This window comes from Lactuca sativa, chromosome 6 (genome assembly GCF_002870075.4).
Source record: "Lactuca sativa cultivar Salinas chromosome 6, Lsat_Salinas_v11, whole genome shotgun sequence".
Classification (NCBI taxonomy): domain Eukaryota; kingdom Viridiplantae; phylum Streptophyta; class Magnoliopsida; order Asterales; family Asteraceae; genus Lactuca; species Lactuca sativa.
In genome coordinates, this window is record NC_056628.2 from 45,345,266 (window position 1) to 45,367,265 (window position 22,000).

At 36.2% G+C, this 22,000-nt stretch overlaps 2 pseudogenes; both read left to right on the plus strand.

The window, feature by feature from the left end:
* Positions 1 to 1,026: 1,026 nt before the first annotated feature.
* On the plus strand, positions 1,027 to 1,144 carry LOC111887504 (5S ribosomal RNA; annotated as a pseudogene).
* A 20,085-nt stretch (positions 1,145 to 21,229) lies between these two features.
* Positions 21,230 to 21,525, plus strand: LOC122194823 (uncharacterized mitochondrial protein AtMg00530-like; annotated as a pseudogene).
* The last annotated feature ends 475 nt before the right edge of the window (positions 21,526 to 22,000 follow it).

Genomic DNA, 22,000 nt, shown 5'->3' on the forward strand with positions numbered 1-22,000 from the left:
CATACAATTGGCACTACGTCTCATAGTCACCAGGGTTTACACAACAGGCACTACGTCTCATAGTCACCTGGGCTTTACTCAATAGGCACGAAGTTGCATCGTCACCAACTATTCCATCTACCCATGTTCTACCCAACATTTTTGTAGATATAAATACAAACACAATTTAAATCATTTAACGCCCGTATAAAAACATCAATTCCAAATCCATCTCAAATAGATAATCAATATATATCACATAGCACGTATTTCATAGCTAATACTTTATATTTATGTATTAGAAGAAAGTAACTATGCACTCACGCATATAAACAAAAATATATATAAATATACACATAACACGTATTTTATAAAATACTTCATATTTATGTGTAAGATGAAAGTGACTATACACTCACCTGATCAGAAGATGATCCGACAGCACTACGGCTTATATAAGTAGTATACTTCGATAGATCTGGAAGATCTCCACCAAAATCGAACTCCTCGCGGGCAGAGCTTCGGCTCGGGAATAACGTTCTTCGGGATCCTCGGGGCTTCGGATCTTGCTTCGGGGCTCGGGAATGATATCGGGGCTTCGGGATATGATTGGCATGCAAATCGAGGCAAAACTTAGAGAGAGGGAAGACCAAGTGGGTTAGATCTGATCCCACATTGGCTGGGAAGGAGAACTAAGCATTCCTTATAAGGGGTGTGGATACCTTTCCTATCACAACGCGTTTTAAAGCCGTGAGGGCAGCAGATCCCATAATAACTCTGCAGTTAAGCGTGCTCGGGCGGGAGTAGTACCAGGATGGGTGACCCCCTGGGAAGTCCTCGTGCCGAGTGGCCCAAAGCGGACAATATTGTGATACGTGTCAGAGGGGGATGTTATAAATGGTATCAGAGCCAGGGCACGAGTCGATGTGTTCGACGGGGACGTCGAACCCTATAATGGGGGGTGAAAGTGGGTTAGATCTGATCCCACATCGGCTGGGAAGGAGAACTAAGCATTCCTTATAAGGGGTGTGGATACCTTCCCTATCACAACGCGTTTTAAAGCCGTGAGGGCAGCAGATCCCATAAGAACTCTGCAGTTAAGCGTGCTTGGGCGGGAGTAGTACCAGGATGGGTGACCCCCTGGGAAGTCCTCGTGCCGAGTGGCCCAAAGCGGACAATATTGTGATACGTGCCAGAGGGGGATGTTACAGTAATCTTTAATGAACTCACCATATGACTCTGGAAGTGATTGAAGAACCCAATCAACAACCAACGTCCTCGAGACAACGACTCCTAACCTTCACAGCCTGTCAATGTGTGAATTCATCTCTAAGACATGTGCACACACAAACCTTCCATCTTGATGTTTGTTAGCCAATAGGGCTTGAGTGACCTTGAACTTTTCAAGGCTTTGAACTTGTGGGTCAGGGAGAACTATTGGAGGAGGTGGAGGAGGTGAAGTTCCACTATAACACAAAAAAGGGATTAATCTTTCACCTTGATTGTCTTGTGGAATATCATCTTCGTGAGGAAAGCTTTTTGCATAAGATTCGGGAAGACCATAGTTGTCTGACCTAGACATCTATAATGGGAGAAATTCAAGTTAGTTGATTTAAGTCCTTAATATAACACCCAACATGAAATATTAAGGCTAGGCCCCAACACAATATTCTACAATTCAGAAGAGGGATGTCGTAATCCAATTGTAAAATATTTGAAGGTAGGTAAATGACGATTTACCAATACCACCATGAAAACAAATTTTTTAAACGAATTAATTTTTAAATGAAACTCCTAGATCTTTTGAGATTCATTGAACTTTTCAATGACATGTTTAATGTCGATTATGCCCTTTAAGTTTGTGACTGGGATGCCAAGGATCACAAACAATGTGTGAATAACCATGCAAACTAGATTGGTAGACTTAATGTTACAAATCATCCAATTAATGTGCCGGTTAACCACACATGCTCCATTGATCCATGATTAACATGAAGCTACCCTTTGCCATACATTGTCACTCCCAAATTAGTGTGCCGGTTAACCACACACGCTCCACTAATGACTTAACAAGGTGCAAAGTGCAATTTCATGGGTTAGCATCAAATTCACATTTTTCCTAAGTAACTAAAATTGGGGATTTATAAAAGGTTTAGTTACTTTATAATTAATTATACTTTTAATAAGGATTTAAAGGTCCTGTCAAACCTGTTCGGATAATGACCCTCCACCAGTCAAGAAAGCGGCGTGTGAGAGTGGACACCCGTTAAACCACCATTTTATAGGCAGTAATATTATATCCCCTTATAGACCGACTTCGTAAATGAGGCCTACTAACGGTAAGACTGTCCTTTTACTTATACATATAATATATTAAACTTTTTAATTTTATATAGTATAAGGGTGTATTTTACACATTTAAAATAATTGGTGGTTTAATCTATTAATAAATTATACTCTTAATTTAATTAATCTTAAACCATGTTATTATGGATTTATTAAACTTCTATTTTAATTAAACACTTTAATTAATTTAATAAAGTCCATAAGGTGTAATTGAACTATTCAAGGCATCTAGGTTATTAAAAATTCAAAACTAAAACTATTTAATTAATTTTTATGTTATGAACCCAAGAGATGCATCTTTTGAAACCTTTTAATTACTAGATGTTTTAGAATCCAATATTACAAATTAAAACCTTTTAACTAAACTTTTCAAATTCTAAAACTTGAGGGCAAATTTTGAAACTCTTCAAAACCTTTTGGATTTCATCTTGATTACAAGTTTTTAACCATCCAAGACTCTTGAATTCCATAACTTATAAGTTTAATGTTATTTTAATGGATGAAACTTTTCATGTTCCATAACTTGAGGACAAGTTATGGAACTCATTAAAAACATTTAGATCAATTTCAACAAATAAAATTATCATAAAATTCATGATTGATCTAACTAAACTCATAAAGCAAGATAATATCAAATCAACAATTTACAAGTAACTTTGTTTATCATATAACCAACAGTTATATTAAAACTTTGATAATTATCTTTTGATTGGATGAGTACGATCACTAACATATCGGAAAAAATAGATTTTATGATACAAAACAGTTTGTGGTAGTGATTCTAATCCAATATAGGCCAAAAAACCCAGAAAATCTGCCATCTGCCAGTGCAACTCGTCGAGCCAGGCTTTGGAGTCGTCGAGTTTATCAATGGACTCGACGAGGTCAGCCTGGCAGAAAGCTATTTTCAATTTGCTTCAACTTTGAACAATGAGCAATGCAACAATATAACAAAAACTACCCTAAGATTTGATACCACTGTTGGGTTTTGTGTACTATAACACTTATATGGTGCACATACAACCCTAATAGCTTTGGATCTAAGTTTTCTCAAGTTATACATGCAATAAAATTTCCAAATCATGAACCCTATAACTAGCATATGATTTTGGTACATGAATCATAAAACTAGTTAGAATAATACCTTTTTATTATAGCTTGTAGTTTTGGCCTTTCAAGAGCTTAACACCTCAAGTGTGATGCCTCAAATGGTTCACAAACACCATGAACAAATGAAGACTTTGAGAGAGAGGCTAGACACTCTAAAATCGACTATGCTTCTCTTAGAATACTTAGGTCTGACTTTAGCTAAGGGATAACACATATATATTGTAGGATTCCAAGAGTCATGGGTAAACCTTAATCCATACACTTAGGTTATGATCCATATCTCATGTGGGCTAACTCTTCATGGATACTTACATAAATTTAACTCATCATGGATCAATAGCCCAGACAATATATATATATATATATATATATATATATATATATATATATATATATATATATATATATATATATATATATATATATATATATATATATATCACTGATTTACATAATCAGTCTCCGTTAATTTAATTAGTCTCTTTTGATCACTAAATTAACTTCAAATTAATTCTTGATCAATACTAATTGAATATTATGATTTGTTAATTAATATATTATACTTATAATATATTAGTAAATCATAAATAGCCTCTTTCTCAAATATGCATCCTGTCAGATTGTTCTGGTGAAGGAAACCCAAATGGACCATGCTACTCTCAGGTCAAGTAGATACCATTTATAGTTATGGGTTTAGACACCTAATCCAACATTATTATGGGTCTTAATGGTATAAAACGAGTATCAGATCTCATTAAGTCTTGCAAAACTATAAAGTTTCCAACTTTATGTGTTTTAGACCTTAAAATGATGTATATATGGGGTTTCGACGTTAAGGTATTAAGGGATTAAGACGCTTGATTAGCGTTTAGGACTCTGACCACTACGTTGTACGTACTTATTAGTATGCTGCATGTACAGGGTCAGTAGCCCGCTTCCGGGTCAACGCGTGTACATAGAAGACGGTCTGCAAATAATATTTTTTTGGCAGTTTCATAAATAGGTTTTTAGACAATTATCAAACCAATGTTAACATTGTTAACCATTATGAAAATTCAAGAGAGAATGATGATTTTATGACGTTTGTTGTTTGGATTTTTAAAATCGTAAGCATATTGGTAATAACGTGGTATATTGTAATGTATATTCTATATAAATTAAGAATACTTAATGCTTAGTTTTCATAGGAATAGAGCTTCTATGTCATGCGGACAAAACTGTTTTGCGTATTCTTTATCTATCTATGGATGAATTAATGCATTGTTTTCATTGTAGTATTTGGTATATGGATGTATATTAGTATCAATTTTTGATATTGTTTCATTATCAAAAAGTAACATATACATTTAATAACAATATATTTTTACATTTTAATCGGTTTTTATATTTTATTAAATAGAAATATAATTAAAAAAATTATGTTTATTTATTATCATATATTAAAAATAAAACAAATTGTAATGATTGTTTTAAAAAAAATATATTATAATTTAGAGATTGTTTCAACAAAAAAAAAATAATGATAATAAGATTTTAGTAAGTTAAATCATTTTTATGTTCAAAATAAATCCCAAGAACCCTTTTGATTTTAAAATATATAAGAATTGAGGTTAAATTATTATACATTGAAAAAAATACTTATATTTTGATCTATTGAAAAAAAGTCAACTTTAATATTTTATATTTTGTTTACAATTTAATCATCAAAATCTGTTATTGTTTGCCGTAAGTTGAAAATTGAGTCAAATTACAAATAATAGTCGGTTCCAGTGGTTAAATTGCAAAAGAAAATAATAATGAGAGGTTAGTTCTTTTTGTAAATATTACCAAAATATAAGGATTTTTATGCATATTTCCCTTTGTTTAATTAACAAATACAATATTACAAGATTAAATCATCTGTCATATTAATTTTTTAATAGGTTTTCCTACATTCTTTGTATTTTTGAAATACAATTTGCCTAATTGAGTACTTTTTATTAATGGGATAATGACTTAAAAGGGTAACGAACTTTCGACTTTTTTCACATTTAGTCACTAAACTTTTTTTTGTTATCTATTTGCCATTGAACTACTAAAACTGTTCACATTTTACCCTTATGACTGGCTGTTACCGGTCATAAGGGTAAAATATGAACAGTTTCAATAGTTTAGTGGCAAATAGATAACGAAAAAAAATTTAGTGACTAAATATGAACAAAATCGAAAGTTCGTTTCCCTCTAAAAAGTTCAATGGCTAAATGTGAACAAACTTCCTCTTGTATTATGTTTTAGCAAATTATTTATTTTTGTTAATTTGTAGCAACATTTGTTGATGAAGAAATCTATGAAATAAAAAAAAAAAAAAACAAAACCCTGAAAATATATTTAAAAAAAAAACAAGAAACCGAAACCGAAATAAAAAACCAATGGGTTGACTTCCAAAATAAAAAATCAAAATTTCCAATCTGATTTTGGATTTACAAAAAAAATGAACCATTCTCACTAATGTGAATTACGACCATTGGTTTGGCATGCAGAATTTGTGACATCCCATGAATACGTAGTTACAACATCGTCTGAACTCGTAATTTATAGTAAGGGGTTAGAGTATCATCGCATGAATACGTAGTTACAACATCGCATGAACTCGTAATTCATCACCTACAGGTTATGGGCATGCTGGTGTTTCCATGGGTTGTCTAGAATAGTCTGTGGTCGCCATCTATACTCTGGTAGATGACTACATCGCCACATTGTCGGTTAAGGTTATGGTATCTCCTTTCATCATACATCACCTATTCATCATCATCTATTTACCTAATTATCATCACCTATCTCTCATCATTTTATTTCATCACACACCAACTATTTCATCTACCCATGTTTCATCCGCAACATATTTGTAGATATAAAATAAATATACCATTTAAATCTTTTAAAACATGTATAAAATCGTCCATCCAGCATAGACAACAAGTATTCAAATAATATGTACACGTAGCACGTAATTTATATAAAATACTTCGTAACTATGTGTAAGATGAAAGTAACTATATATACCATAAAAATCCCATAAATGCTTCCTAACTTCAAACCCCAAGGTTTACTCTACTAAAGCTTCATATTCTCGGCTCTCTGGACCTAGAAGGGTCCAAATCTATAACACAAACTTGCAAGAGGGGTTTGAAGTGATTCAAGCCCTAACCCCAAAATGAAATCTACACAATAGGGAAGGAAAGGGGTTCATTTTTGTACCTCAGAATGAAGCTCCTTGCTTGAATAACTCAGAACAATAACCTTCCTTGGTCCCTCTTGCTGGAACTCTTCTCCTTTCTTGCAAAATCACACCAAAAAGCTCAAGATAACTCTTCCTCTCACTCTACACACTCAAGCTCGCTAGGGTTCTCACTTATGGGAAAGGTAGTCGCAATTGAAGGCTATAAGTGCCTTTAAATATGGCTCGGGCCCAAAGATTTAGGGTTTCTGCCAACAGCGCAGACTCGTCGAGTCCATTCATTAATTCGAGTCATCAGTCGCGACCTTACTCGACGAGTTGAGGCGTCAACTCGTCGAGACTCTCTTCTTAACTCAAAAGAAAAATACTTAAATTATGATACCTGGAAATCCGGATGTTATATTTTGTTTTTTTATTTCATAGATTTCTTCATCAACAAAAGTTGCTACAATTAAACAAAAATAAATAATTTGCTAAAATATAATACAATAGGAAGTTTGTTCACATTTAGCCATTGAACTTTTTAAAGGAAACGATCTTTCGATTTTGTTCACATTTAGTCACTAAACTTTTTTTCGTTATCTATTTGCCACTAAACTATTGAAACTGTTCACATTTTACCATTATGACCGGTTACAGTCGGTCATAAGGGTAAAATGTGAACAGTTTCAATAGTTTAGTGGCAAATAGATAACGAAAAAAAATTTAGTGACTAAATGTGAACAAAGTCGAAAGTTCATTACCCTTTCAAGTCATTATCCCTTTATTAATTATGAGATTACTAATTTGCGATTGTGAAAACATATGATGAAAATACTATAAAATGACGAAGAAATTGAGTGATCATAGCTTCCCTCTTTATGTCTTTGCCTAATTGTTTTGGTCTAGTGGATTAACCCTAATTTCGACCGCACCTTCAAAACACTTTTCTACCAATTTTTAATGAAAAACAAGAGACTTTATTATTTGGAACACTCTAATTATAGGATTGCATATTCGCGATTCTAACTTACATAAGATTTATACGTAATTTAGTAATCCAAATTATATGAACTCTTATTAATTACCGTCGAACAACTCATATAGCTTCTTGTACAAACATTAAAAGAAACTCACTGAATGGTGATGCTTTTAAATAATGAAACAAATTGCACGAGCTAGAATGCTGAGCACCTTTTTTACATGAATGATGATGCCCTTTTTACATTAATGGTGAAGCTTCTAGAAAATAGCTATTTTTAGAAAATACCTTATAATGATTATTTTATTTAATATAATATATGTTAGAAAATAGCTATTGCAGCATATCATTGGTTGCCTGGTTGGTGATGTTCATATACTTTTTTTTATTTATTGTGATACGATTTGTATATGATATCTTAGACAATACCTAGTGTATTCTATATAAAAGACCCATAAAATGAATATCAAAGCTTAGTAACAGAAAGAATATGACATTATTATGGATTTAGTTCTCAATATAAAGATATCAGGCATGGGTTATCTTTTCAATTTCTAACTTTTTAGGTATAAGAAAATAAATATGGAATATTTGAAACTATTGATCTTGTTATAAGTTGAATAAAAGTACATTCACTCTTATACTTTTAAGTCCTATATTATAAGTTGAATAAAGGTACATTCAATCTTATACTTTAAAGACCTAACGAGCAGGTAGGATTGTTTGGGGGCAAATTTATTTAATAGAAAATGATTGCTAATTACGGATTACAGTTTACACCAAAGGTCAAGGTTAAGGATGAGCCCAAGCCAAGGTGAAAGTCAAACTCAGGGGAGGGCCCAAGCCAAGGCCAAGGCTAAGCTCATGGTTGAGGTCAACCCTGTCCCCGCCAAGTCCAATTTAACCTCTACACGTCTTTTCGAGTCCATGCTCCAAAAGAAAAGGCATGTTTAACCAAATTCATGCACCAAAGAGGTCATAACTATAACATCCGCCTTTAAGACCTAGTAATTTTTGTAGAAAATTAAATTTTGGCGAAATAATAACTAAATAGATAACAATTCAATAAAGTAATAAAAACAATAAATAATAAATCATTAAATGTTACTTAAGCATTTGGAGCATTCTCATTGAACATTTGGGTTTAACGGAGCACTTGGAACTCAATGAAGTACTTAGAGTTCATTGACGCATGGACAAAGGAATGAATCATCTGAGATGGAAATGGATCATTTAACAAAGGAACAGATCAGGTGACAAAGGAACGGATCATCTAAAAGGAGGAATGAAGCACCTTAGAAATGAATGGAGCATCTAGGAAGGGAAATAAGCATCTTGTGATGCTCCATGATGAAGACGTGTCATTCTATGCATGTATGTACCATTTTGAAAGTAGGTGCGCCATCTATGATGAGGATGCACCATCTTGGGAAGCAAGTGTGCCATTCACTTTCAAGTTGCGTCACTTTGAAGGAGGATGCACGACTCATGATGCAAGATGCGCCATCTAGGAGAGGTTGCGCTAATCTTGAAGCTAGATGTGCCATTATGGAGGAGGATGTGCCACTTGGGAGTTGGATACGGCATCTTGGAAGCAAAGTGCGCCACTTTTGGTCTATATGCGCCACATTGATACAAGTTGAGCCGCTCTAGTGTGTCAATGTAACGTCCTGATTTCCAGAATAAAATTTTCATTTTTAAATAGAATAAACGCTGATTTTCATAGAGATATATCTAAGGCAAAACCATTTATTCATAATCCTTAATTCTAAATCAAAGTTATAAGAAAAGCAACATGGAATCTGAAATCAATAAGTTGCTGATGTGTGTGTACAGTGATGTCTTCGCATTCCTACGTACTGATAAAGTACCTAAAATCATTTAATCCACAACTATAAACAAAAGCTTAGTACCCAAAACTTGCCAGCGACTTAGCCACCAGTAGTATTTCCATACTACTTAAACCCCAAACTAATCCAAAAGACAAACAGGCCAAACACACGAGTCTTCGCTATACAAGCGACGGGTCCAACTCACCTAAGTCATATCCACGATGGTTCACGATACGTCGTGACACCATTCAATCATTAGAATGAGAAGCTCATGATACCACACCGTTCTTGCCATCATCCAACCATAGGCATGAAGACTCACACACACATCTCTCAGTGGGCCTATAGGCACATGTCCATCATCCCACTGACATGCAACAACCCATTTAACACCCTTTCCAACACTTTCCAAAACACCACATGATCCATACTATTCTATAACACAGATACCCTACCACAATCTAGCCTACTACTGACAAAACATCAAATAAAAACATGGTCGTACGTATCTAGAAGATACGATAGACAATTAGACTCTTGTTCCAACTCTACAGAAATAAATAAAATGAGAACCATGCCATAAATCCAGGTCAAGTGTTCTTAGGTTGTCTTACTTAGCCAACAATTACCCCTCATGACCATATTTGATGAACTACAAAGTTAAACACTCCCTAGGAAATCATGCAACATGCCTCAACTCGACTGCTTTCCTTCTTAACGACACCCTTACTCGAAGGGTATAATACCATTGGATCCAACTAATAGATGAACCTTAACTGCTAACAGGAACATTCTCTTGAACAACTGAAATAAGATCCCAAGCCTTAAATAAAACTAAATAGATCTTTCTCAATGCACAACTAACCTCCCAAATCCAAAGGAAAATTCCCAAATTCACCCTAAATGTTGCCAAACCCCGATCGAACCGACCCAAAATGAATCCTACCGATATGACATGCCAAAACTATACTCTACGTAGAGTAAGGTCACACCTAAAAAATTAGGCGACATTGCCAATAGTGGGTTTTATAGGTTACAAAAACTATGTGCTTGTGGAATTTCACTTAACACTTAAGGGCACATGCAACCTAAAGGATCTATGTCATAACAATTTGAAGGTAACATACAATACACAACAAAACTAACATGAACGCTAATGGAATAAAAAAATACCAAGTTAGGGTTACATACCTTTGATATGTTGTAGAAAACAAATCACTTTAATACCGTGTAGTTAATGGTCTTGGAAATCTTAGCACCAAAAGGATGATGCCTCTAATTGCTCACACCCAAAACCCAAAACTAGAAGAGAAGAGAGTATAGATGAGAGGTAGTGAGAAAATCGGATTTCTGTACTTAAAGGAGTTAACGAAAATAGCTAACCCAAAGGCCCTATTTATAGCTGCTTGGAAAACATAGAAACCCAAAATTTGAATATATAATAATATTTTAAATCAGACAGTTATCTAGTTTCCTAATTATCATTTGGAGGCTTCTAGAAACCCTAATAGGGTCCTCAAAATCGTCCATATAACGGAGGTTTCTAGATCTTCTCATTTCTTAAACAATTGAACAATTACGGATCAGTCCTTGCACCTTTAATTAATTCCAGTTAATCCCGAATTAATTATAGATTAATTATAATTAATAAATTTGTAACATATATTGTTTTGAAATCGTGTTTTTTAATGAATAAAATTGTGAAATACTATGTGAAATTGAGTGTTGAGTTCTAACAGATGGTTTTTACTAGAAATGAAGTAAAACTATGTTTAGAATCACTCATAAAATATTGGAAGTCTTATGAGATTCCAATTAATAGCCAAATAATGAAAATTTAGCGAAAATATAAAATTTGAAATAAGTAAAATTTTATTATTGAAAGTTCTATATAATCTCGTTAGAAACACGTAGGCAAAAACCTCGTCAAAATCCGAGTTATAACGAAGAAGTTATGACCAATCGAAGATTCGCGACAAAACCGGCACGGTGCCAAATGACGTAAAAAGTGAGTTTTTGATAAACTACTTTTTTAGCCTTAGTAATCTAAATGAAAGTTGTAGTATTCGTTAAACCGAGAAGTTCGATAAAAAGAACGCCAAAATCTGACTTCGTTTGAGGAAGTTATGATTTTTCGTAGTTTCAGCTTAGCAGTAGACAGCTAAAAACTCGAATTTTAGATCGAGTGATTTTTAGCCGACACAACCTAAACGAGAATTGAAGGTCTTGTCATTTGTAGTACAACGGTAAAAAGACTTATGAAAACGGATGTCGGATGAAGAAGTTATGAATTTTTAACGGATTATCTTGTCTCGGTCTGTTAAAAATAATAATATAAAAGTTAAAGTTAAAATTAGCCGACAAAGTCTAAACGAAAGTTGTAGAGCATAATTTTAGCTACGCGTGCATATAAAGAACGTCAAAAACGGAGTCCGTATGAGAACGTTATGGATTTTAGAAGATTTGGGTGCATTTCTCGAGAAATTTGCATGGATAAGAAGCAGTCACGTCACCTCGCACGAAGCAGGTGCATCACGAAAGTCGTGGCAGAGTCCGGATCCGACGCGTGTTCTCCAGCTGTCTCGGTCTCGCATGGCTAGCTGTCTCGGTCTCGCATGGCTAGCCTCGTGTCCGAGTTTCGCAAGAGCCACGTCCGAGCCACGCAGCAGCCTCGTGTCCCTCGTTGCTGATGCCACCGAGCTGCTTTGCTGCCTGGTTCCTTCTCAGCCGACCTTCAGACCTCGCCTATAAATAAGGAGGCTGCGAGATCTTCGGACTAGAATCCCAAATTTGGCATTTTTGGCCCCTTTTTCAATATTTTCACTATTTTAAATTGCCCCGAAGCCCCGGTAACATTTTTAAAGCCCGGAATACGCCCCAAAGTGTCCGGAGAGCCTGAGAAATTATTCTTTTCGGTTTGAAGCTCTACCCTCGCAAGGCCTGTTTTTCAATATATTTCCCGGTTTTCAACGACAAAAACTATTTATCGAGCTGAAGTGCTACTCAAATTACTATTTTAACCCCCGATTATTTTATGGTGAGTTCAATATATAGGAACAATTGTATGTTATGTGTTATATGTGCTATGTGCTTTTCAGTGTTATTATTCTGAGTTATTTTCCCGTGTTATTTTTATTCGCTATTTTTAATAGCAATGTTATACCTTTGACCATGTGATCAGTGGAAGGACTTAGATTCACGGTGGTACTGGTATGTAGCCTCTGGCCATGTAGAACATGTCTCGTAAGAGAATGACTTCTATTCTATGGCATTGGCAGAAGGTTAGATAGGAATGGTATGTAGCCTCTGGCCATGTAGAGCATGACTCCGTAAGAGAATGAACTCTATTATATGGTATTGGCAAATGGCTAGACAGGGCTATAAGCCTGAAATCTACCAAAATGTTAATCAGAAATTATATGTCTTCTGTGCCATTTGGGCCAAAGCTTTATTGATGCATATCAAGTATTGAAATCATTATGTCTCATTGATGGTAAATCTTTGAATCAAATCTTGAGTTGATATTGAAAGACTGACATATGATACACATATGCTATTGTTGTTCTTGTTCCCTTTTGCTTCTGTCATATTGGTATATATAAGGCATAAGATTATATTGTATCTATTTATTGAATTCACTAAGCGTTATCGCTTATCCCTCTCAATATTTAACAATTGCAGGTGATGAGTATCCAATATAGTTTTATACTGCTGAAAGATTTAGAATAGTTAATACTATTTCTATGTATTTTAATGTTCATGTATGTATATGAATAGTAGATTCCTGGGTAGATATGAAATGTAATAAAACTTAGTCGGTTTGTATCCAATCTTTTGTAATCACTTTATCAATATAAAATATTGTTTTATAAATATGCATGTAGCATTTTTTGAGGAAGTAACTTAAGAATAATGTTGGAATAGTATGAAAGTTTGGGTCTTTCATAAATACGAAAGTTGGGGTCTTTCAAAATTCTTATTGATTTCATGTTAATTTATTAATCATATAAATTAACAAATCAATTATTTAACAATTGATATCATATTAATTTATTAATCACATAATAAATTAACAAATCAACTTTCTATTTCCAGTTAAATATTAATCAGATAGTATATTAACAAATCATTTATTATAATTTATTATTATAAATCATATAATAAACTAATAAATTTACCATCTCTCTACAAATGTATTTCAAACCAAGTTCTAGTTATGCGGGAAATCCAAAAAGGTCTTTACTTTTAATTACAAGTATTTACCAATTTAGTTATGAGCTTAGATACCTTAATCCAATAGCTACATCATCCAAACTTCTATTATCCTAAGAAAATCACCCAACCTGAGCTTTCTAGAAACAACCATCCCAAATCCAACTAACCAAGGGTACACACACCCAAAATTCTAGATATACAACTGAAAAAATTTTGATGAAAGGTCGATGCACATTCTGCACGTTCAACTATTACTACTCGAAACCCTTGAACAACCCCAGATGCTGACGAGGAATAAAATGACCAACCGACCGAGCATAGTTCGACAAACTAAACTCGATGATCTCATATATTTCTGAATGAATCCTATACGAAAATATACATACTAAACTTTGAAGTTGATCACAAATTAACCATTGCCCATCCTTGACCAAAGATAACCATACATATCATGAGCTAACCATGATTTCTATGCCTGATATCCAGCCTGAGCGGCTCAACCGCTTCTCTTCCAAGATTACTACCACTCCCGAAAGATACTACTGACCACACCGAGTACCTTGCCCAACAACTTCCTACTGTAAGGAAAAGTCATGCACCCTTGCAGACATAAGCATAGCGACAGCTTTCTCTGCACTCAAGATCTGATCAATCCCTGAATTCTCCTTCACCACAAAGGACTCTAACGGATCCTTGAGAAACATAGAGAAAATTTCTCAGCCAAATACTACACATAATCGAACTGCAGATTCCTCTGACCCATTGTAGTGAAACCATAAAATTTAAACATATCAGTGATCCTCCAAGCAAAATACCCAGTTCTCCGCCACTTAGGGTTCGATGTATTACCTATTGACATCTATAAAAACAAAGCCTTAGACCGACTCATCCACATACTTACCAATCTTGACTCTCGGAAGGAATAAAACACAACCAAATGATCCTTTGGATGACAAATAATAATTTCCAAGGAAGCTCCAAATCTCAGGTGGAGACCTCGGAACCCCCAACAACATCGTCGTCTTAATCTTTACGAAGCTGACCAGGATATTATTAGATTGAAGAAGCACTCAAAGAACTGAACCTCATGCATTTAAAACTTGGAATTGAAAAAATTGACCTACCGCTTTCCCCTCCTTTAAAAATTCAAGGATTCCCTATAGATGCTCTAAAAATATCTCTAACAAAACCTACATAACAATGGTACTCTCTTACCTGATTTGAAACATGTCGATGCTACCTCATGACAAGTACCCCTTTGTGTTCTTTTCCCTCGATTGTCGTCCTAATTATGGTTCCCTAAACCAACTGATCAGATAAAAAAATCTTGAATTCTCAAATTTTTCGGTGGTTACAGGCCGTGCACTAACTCTCTCTCTTCCTCCGTCGAACTTCCAGTTTGGACCTTGAAACCATATTTGATACGTGTGAAATAGTACTACTTTTAATCCTACTAACTTAGACACAAAATAAACACACTAAAGGCAGTGTACCAATCAATTAGTAATATAGTTCAAGCAAGTAGGGTATCGAACACAGGGAATGGTAACAATTAAAATAACTACTAGAATTACCTAAATAAAAACAAGTAATAAAAGGGGATTTTCTCTAGTTTTGCAATACTAGAAACTAAAGAGATCAAATAACACTTAAATAAAAGAAAATTAACAACTAAAGGGAACAAAAGACAACTAGATACAACAAGAGAAAGAGACTTCTACTTATATTTCGATTCACTTATTCCTATGGTTGATTTCGTGGCAAGTGAAATGGATTAATATATCAATGATTACCGATTTCTAATGTGATTAGATGTAATGCCTCATTCCCAGTATGCATTTAATTATATTTTCTTTACTTTTGTAGAGCTACTTGATGATTTGGGAGCCCCAGACTTGTTGCGTAGAAGCGAAATTGGACGCGGGTCTTAAGCCATCTACTCGACGAGTTAAGAGCCCTCAACTCGGCGAGTAGGCCTGCCAGAATGAAACCCTAATTTTAGGGTTTTGCACCCTATTTATGCAACTTAATCCCCACTTTATGACCTCATTTCCAGCCTCCAAGTCCTAAACCCTAATCCATAAAACCCTAGAGCATTTTGTGAGTGTGTGAGCCATTTGTAAGTAACGTTGTGTGTTCTTAAAGCTTGAAGAAGGAGTTAGAAGGCTCAAGAGGAAGAGAGTAGATCCAGAAACTATAGTTCATTGGATATATTTTATGGTAATTAAGTTTCTATCTTGACCACTAGTTCATTAAATCTCTTCTTTTCTCTTTTATAAGGGTTTTGGCCCAAGAATGATAGCTTTTAGAGAATGGTCGACCCAAGTGGGTATTCTTCCAGATCTAAGACCTTGAAGGGCTGGTATAGCATAGTGGTGCAAACTTTATGCCATTAGAGCCCCCTTGCAAGCCATAGAGTATCATTTTGGCCTTTTTAGCCCAAAAAGGCCATGCATGAAGAGAAAGATGGGAACTTTACATGTCCAAGTAGTGTTAGGGGTTTAGATCTGAGGTTGTAAGTTCTAGTTTGGTGTGTGGATGGATTAAGGACCAAGTTTTAGGTCCCAAGGAGTTAGAGTTTGAGCAAAACCCATTAAAGAGCGGTATTTACGGGTAAAGTTCGAAACTTTACCCTTAAAATGACATTTTCGGGGTTTATGTGAAGTATGAAGCTCGGATCTGAGGTGTAGGGGCTTAATCCATCAAGATAGCCTAAGTAGACAAGGGAACATGGAAATTCCGCGGGGGACTCGACGAGTTGAGTCGATTTGTCACGATTCCGAACCAGGTAGAACTCAACGAGTCTGTGAAGGGACTCGACGAGTTGACTCGGCTCATCACAAGTCTGAATAGCATAGGAACTCGACGAGTTAGGAGGTAACTCGACGATTTGGGTCAAACTGGTAGTTGACCTTGACTTTGACTTTGACCAGAGCGTTGACTTTGACCTGGGGTAAAATGGTCATTTTACCCTTAGAATGATTTTTAGTTTTGACTCCGTGTTCATTATGAAATTATAGTTGGGGAGTCGTTGGAGCAGCCAACAGAGATCCTCACGTGAGAGTTCAGCACCCAGTTTGAGAGATGAGGTTTCCTCCAATAGAACAGGTCGAAGGCACCAAGGCCGACCCACATATGTATGATTAGTAGCCGAGTGTGGGCGAGGCCCGTATCTCCCAGTTGGTGGAGTGTGGGTGGGGCCCTTATCTCATAGCTTTATTTCAGTATGGATATATATGATTGATTGATAGATTTATTTATACTTGTTGTCTATGTGATACTTGTGTGTATGTTTAGTAGCCGAGTGTGGGTGAGGCCCGTATCTCATAGCAATCGAGTGTGGGTGGGACCCGTATCTTATAGTAGCTGAGTATGGGTAGGGAACGTATCTTATAACAACAGAGTGTGGGCAGGGCCCATATCTCCCAGTTAGCAGAGTGTGGACAGGGCTCGTATCTCCTAAAGTGTAGGCGGGGCTTGTATCTCCTAGTTACATGTGTATGTGTATGGTATGTGGTAGTTTGGGGAGACTCACTAAGCTTCGTGCTTATAGTTTTCATTTTTGGTTTCAGGTAGTTCCGGTAGTAAAGGGAAGAGCCCGGGATGACTGCATGGCACACATCACAGTTTTCAGCCTGGGATGTTTTAGACTTTGATATTTTGACACATGGTTTTGATACAATATTTTGATATGATGTTTGTGATACATGACTTGTGATTTTATTATGTGGTTTGATGAATTATGGGTTTTTCTTAAATGATTTAAAACGAAAATTTTGGACTATATTTTTGGAATGATACAAGGTGGTATCAGAACCTTGGTTTGAGGGATTCGGTCACACTTTCTGGTGTGTCTGAACTCAAACTAAGGAATTGGTATAGAAATTTTCAAAAGAAAACCATTTTTATAAAAAGTACATTGAGAAAAAGAAAAGATTTTTAGAAAAAGAGAAAAGAACTTTGAAAAAAAGAAAGAAAGAAAAGGGTGTGGTACATGCAATCAGCCGAGCTCAAGTAAGTACTCCCAAATTACCCATACAAGTTTATGATATGATATGTTTATGAGAACTGCATGCTAGATTAGGGCTAAGGATCTAGGAAGGATGCTTTATGTTCCTGTTATATGTGTATCATCTTAATGAGCTGCAAGCCATTACAGATTAGTTAGTATGATGGCCTGATTAGTATATGATTGATTTTGTTTACTCAATGCTCGAATGCTACTTGATTTGTGCTTTTAGGAGTTCTAGTTGTCTTTTACTAACTAGTAAACGAATATGTTAAGATACATATTGTGAGGACTAAATAATTTCAGAAGGTTAGGTCTAGCTCTATTTCGCAGCTCTTGTTTGAGTCCAACCGTTGTAGGGTAGGATCTCTCATTCAAAGAATTATCTAGTCTTAGTGATATGTAACAGTATTCACGAGCTAGTTAGGGGAGATAGAGTGGGATGGTGATTAACCTAGGGAAAGCCTAGGATGGGAGTAGTGCGTGAAGCATTAGTAGTATAAGGGACTTGGTGAGGTCAAGGAAGTTCTTGAGGAAAGTACGGATAGATGTGGAAGGTAGTATAGGCCCCTACTACTGAAAGCAGAGGATCCGTACTTGAGTCAAGGAAGGTTGAGATGAATCCAAGGAACTTTTTGTATATGCGATCCCTCAAGATATGATTAGTATTCTGATGTTTATTATGATGTGTTTTTCAGAATGGTGGTTTTATGCACTAGACTAGTCGGTAGTTCAGGCGCCGGTGAGGGATCAGGCTCAGGCTCAGGAGCCGAGCAGCTAGACGACCAGACGAGGGAGTTCATCTCCTTTGAGATCACGCGCAGTATTCTGGATCAGTCTTCTAGGATCTTCGACACGATCAAGGAGTGTATTTTAGAGATTTTGGATGAGAGGTTGAGTGCTTTCCGCACCGAGGTGGCGACCATGATGCAGTCGCGCACCTTGACTTTTAGGGAGTTCAGAGCTTGTAGAGCTCCCGACTACGATGGGGCTCGAGACCCCATTACGAGAACTAGATGGTTGGTGGATGTCACCAAGGCATTCTGCACTAGCAGATGTACCGAGGGGGACAAGGTTTGACTTGCATCCTGTCTTCGAAAGGACAGGGCACGTGACTGGTGGGAGGAGATCGAACATGCCATTTGTGATGATGCAACTCTTGATGCTATGACTTGGAGTGACTTTTCGGCTAGGTTCAGAGCCGATTTTGCACCTGGGATAGAGGTGCAACAGCTTGCTAGAGAGTTTCAGGACCTACAACAGACTACTAACACGGAGATGGAGATCACCGCTAAGTTTAGGGAGAGGGCCCTTCTTGTTCCGCAGTATGTGGTGGACGAGGAGATGAAAAAGGCCTGATATCATGAGATTTTGAGGAGTGACATTTGGCAGTTTGTGAGCCGATCCATCTACAAAATGATGGAGGATATGATCGCCAGAGCTGGAGAGAGACATATTTATTTAGATATGGAGAGGAAGAGGAAAATAGATGAGACATCTGGTATGGAGGGTTCGGGCAAGAAGCCCAAGACAGATTCCCAAGGGAAGGGCCAGCAGGGTCGAGGCAAATGTGGTAGGTTGCACGACGGACATACAGGGCGGGTAGTTCGGGCTACTTTAAGTGCGGCCGAACTGGGCATGTGAGCAGGGACTTTACCGCTACCACCACCACCAAGACAACATCAGATCTGATTTGCTTCCAGTGCAATCAGAGGGGCCACAAGCAATCCTAATTTCCCAGCTTGGAAGCAGTAGGATAGGTGGCGACACCCGCTCTTGCTACATTGAGGATTACAGATGGCCAATAGGGTCGTGCAGAGGTGCCAGTGGCGAAGAGTAGAGCCTTCCAAGGTGCAACAGAGGAGGCACGTGCAACTCTTGATGCTGTTACGGGTATGTATCTTTTGGGTTTTGTATACTACAACATCCTATAGTGCACATACAACCCTTAATTCTTTGGATTTATGTTTTCTCTTATTATACATGCAATATTGTTTCCAAAGCATAAAGCCTACAATTAGCATACAATTGACATAATCAACATAAAAGTGAGTTATAGAATTTCCTCTTTGTTGTAGCTTGTAGTTTTGGCATTTAAGAACTTAGCACCCCAAGTGTGATGCCTCAAACGGTTCACAACACCTCCTTGAAAAATTAGATGACATGCGAGAGATTACTAGGCACACAAATCAGTTATGAACTCCAAGAACACTAGGTTTTTCTGCAATTTTAGCCATGGGGTTATGTATATATATTTAGGAATGCAAGAGTCATGGGTAAACCTTAATCCATACTGTTTGGGTTATGATCCATATTCCATGTAGGCTAACTCTTCATGGAAGATTACATAAGCTTATCCCATCATGGATCAATAGCCCAAACCATATATATATATATATCATTGATTTACATAACCAGTCCCTATTAATCTAATTAATCTCTGTTGATCACCAAATTAATTCTTGATCAATACTAATTAAATAATATGATTTCATATTAATATATTAGACCTTATAATATATTAATAAATCATAAATAACCTCTTACTCATATATCCATCGTCAAATTGTCTTGGTGATATGCAACCTGAAGTGGACCGTACTACTCTCGGGTCAAGTATATACCAATTATAGTTATGGGCTTAGACACCTAATCCAGCAACCTCCCACTTGGATAAGTCTAATAACTATTATTGCAAGTAAGACTCCACAACCCGACTAACAATGGTAGCTCTTAAAATCCGCCGTCGAACAATGACCTAGTCAATGACGAGTCCATTAGATAAGGGATCATATATTCCTCCATCCTAGATATCTTATGAACTGAGACATAGATTATAACCATTATCTCTATTCATGTGTTGTTTCCCGATTTCTGATTTATGATGATTGACTAATTGAACAAATCAAATCAATCCAGGCTTGGCCAAGTGCTTCGAGTGTCATCACTAAATCATCGAGGGGCCCACATATATCGCTTTTATCCCTCTAAGGGTAAAAGGAATGTATATACTTTGACTCAAATGCTTGCTTGTACTTACTCATCAAATCAAAAACAACAATATGTTTTATAACACTAAGTTACTAGTGTGTTACATATGTCAATGTGCAACCGACTTGTAAACTACAACTCACATGTCTTGGTTTCAAGAATATAAGATATTATCGTCTCACAATCACTCGTGATAAAATCCATGAAGATCTTCAGATGAACGTGGGTTCAATCCAATACACGAATCTTATTCTAGGAGTACACATGAACAATGCAACAAACTTGTGCTATGTCTAAAACACCTAGACAATCTACAATCAGATTCATTACAGTCTTGCCTCAATACCTATTTCCAAAGTATGATCGATTGTGGATAGTTTGAATAACCAAGTTATTCGGGAAATCAAAACATGCAGAGTGAAACACAATAATAATTGAATCCAATATGGTCTTAGAACTTATGAATATAAATATAACACCTTTTATTTAATCACCATATTGATTAAACATTATTCATTGTATAATCTTTCGATTAATCAACTTAATACTTGAATTAAAACAATAGTTATGCCCTTTTCTTCTTTCTTTTGCTGCTGATCTTACATCGAGAGCAGCTCCTTCGTGTTCTGGATGATCGGATGAGAGATCTTCCTACAACTTCGAGAAATCGGTCAAGCGGGAGGCTACCATCGACTTACCTCTCTCTATAAAAACCCCCTCCCAAGAGGAGAGCACAAGCTCCATGATGAGTATGTACTGGATTACCGGATTCATTCTCGTCCTGATCCACCATGCCATTTTTTTCGAAATAAAAAAAGATTCTAGGAGAGGGCTCGTAATGATCTTATCAAAGATCACAAGGTGATGAAGTGGCTGAATAGGGGGTTATGTAGGTTTTTATTAAAGGGATGCTCTTATCATGTTATTGCTGAAAATAAAAAGTGAATTCCTCTATTTGATGTCAATTCACCCACACTTCCATTCCTCTAGAGTCACCTGTCGAAAAAAGAGTCTTTCTACGACCGATGGCTAACCATAAAAACGAAAGAATGGGAAAGAGGATCAAAACCACAAAATGGAAGGTTTTCGTAGTCCCTAGGGAAGATGGCTTTAGCTAGGTCTTTCAGACATGAAGACTTCCTTATTCATTATAAATATCCTATGTCTTGCTTTACGCGGTTGCTTGCTATTCGGTAGACGAATTGTTACTTACGCTTTTCTTTGTCTTACGACTTGACTGTGTTTAGCAACTCATCTTGTTAAATAGATCAATGGACAACATTTCAATGATGCTCATTTCACAATCCCAAATCCTTACCATAAATGTAAGAATACTAAAC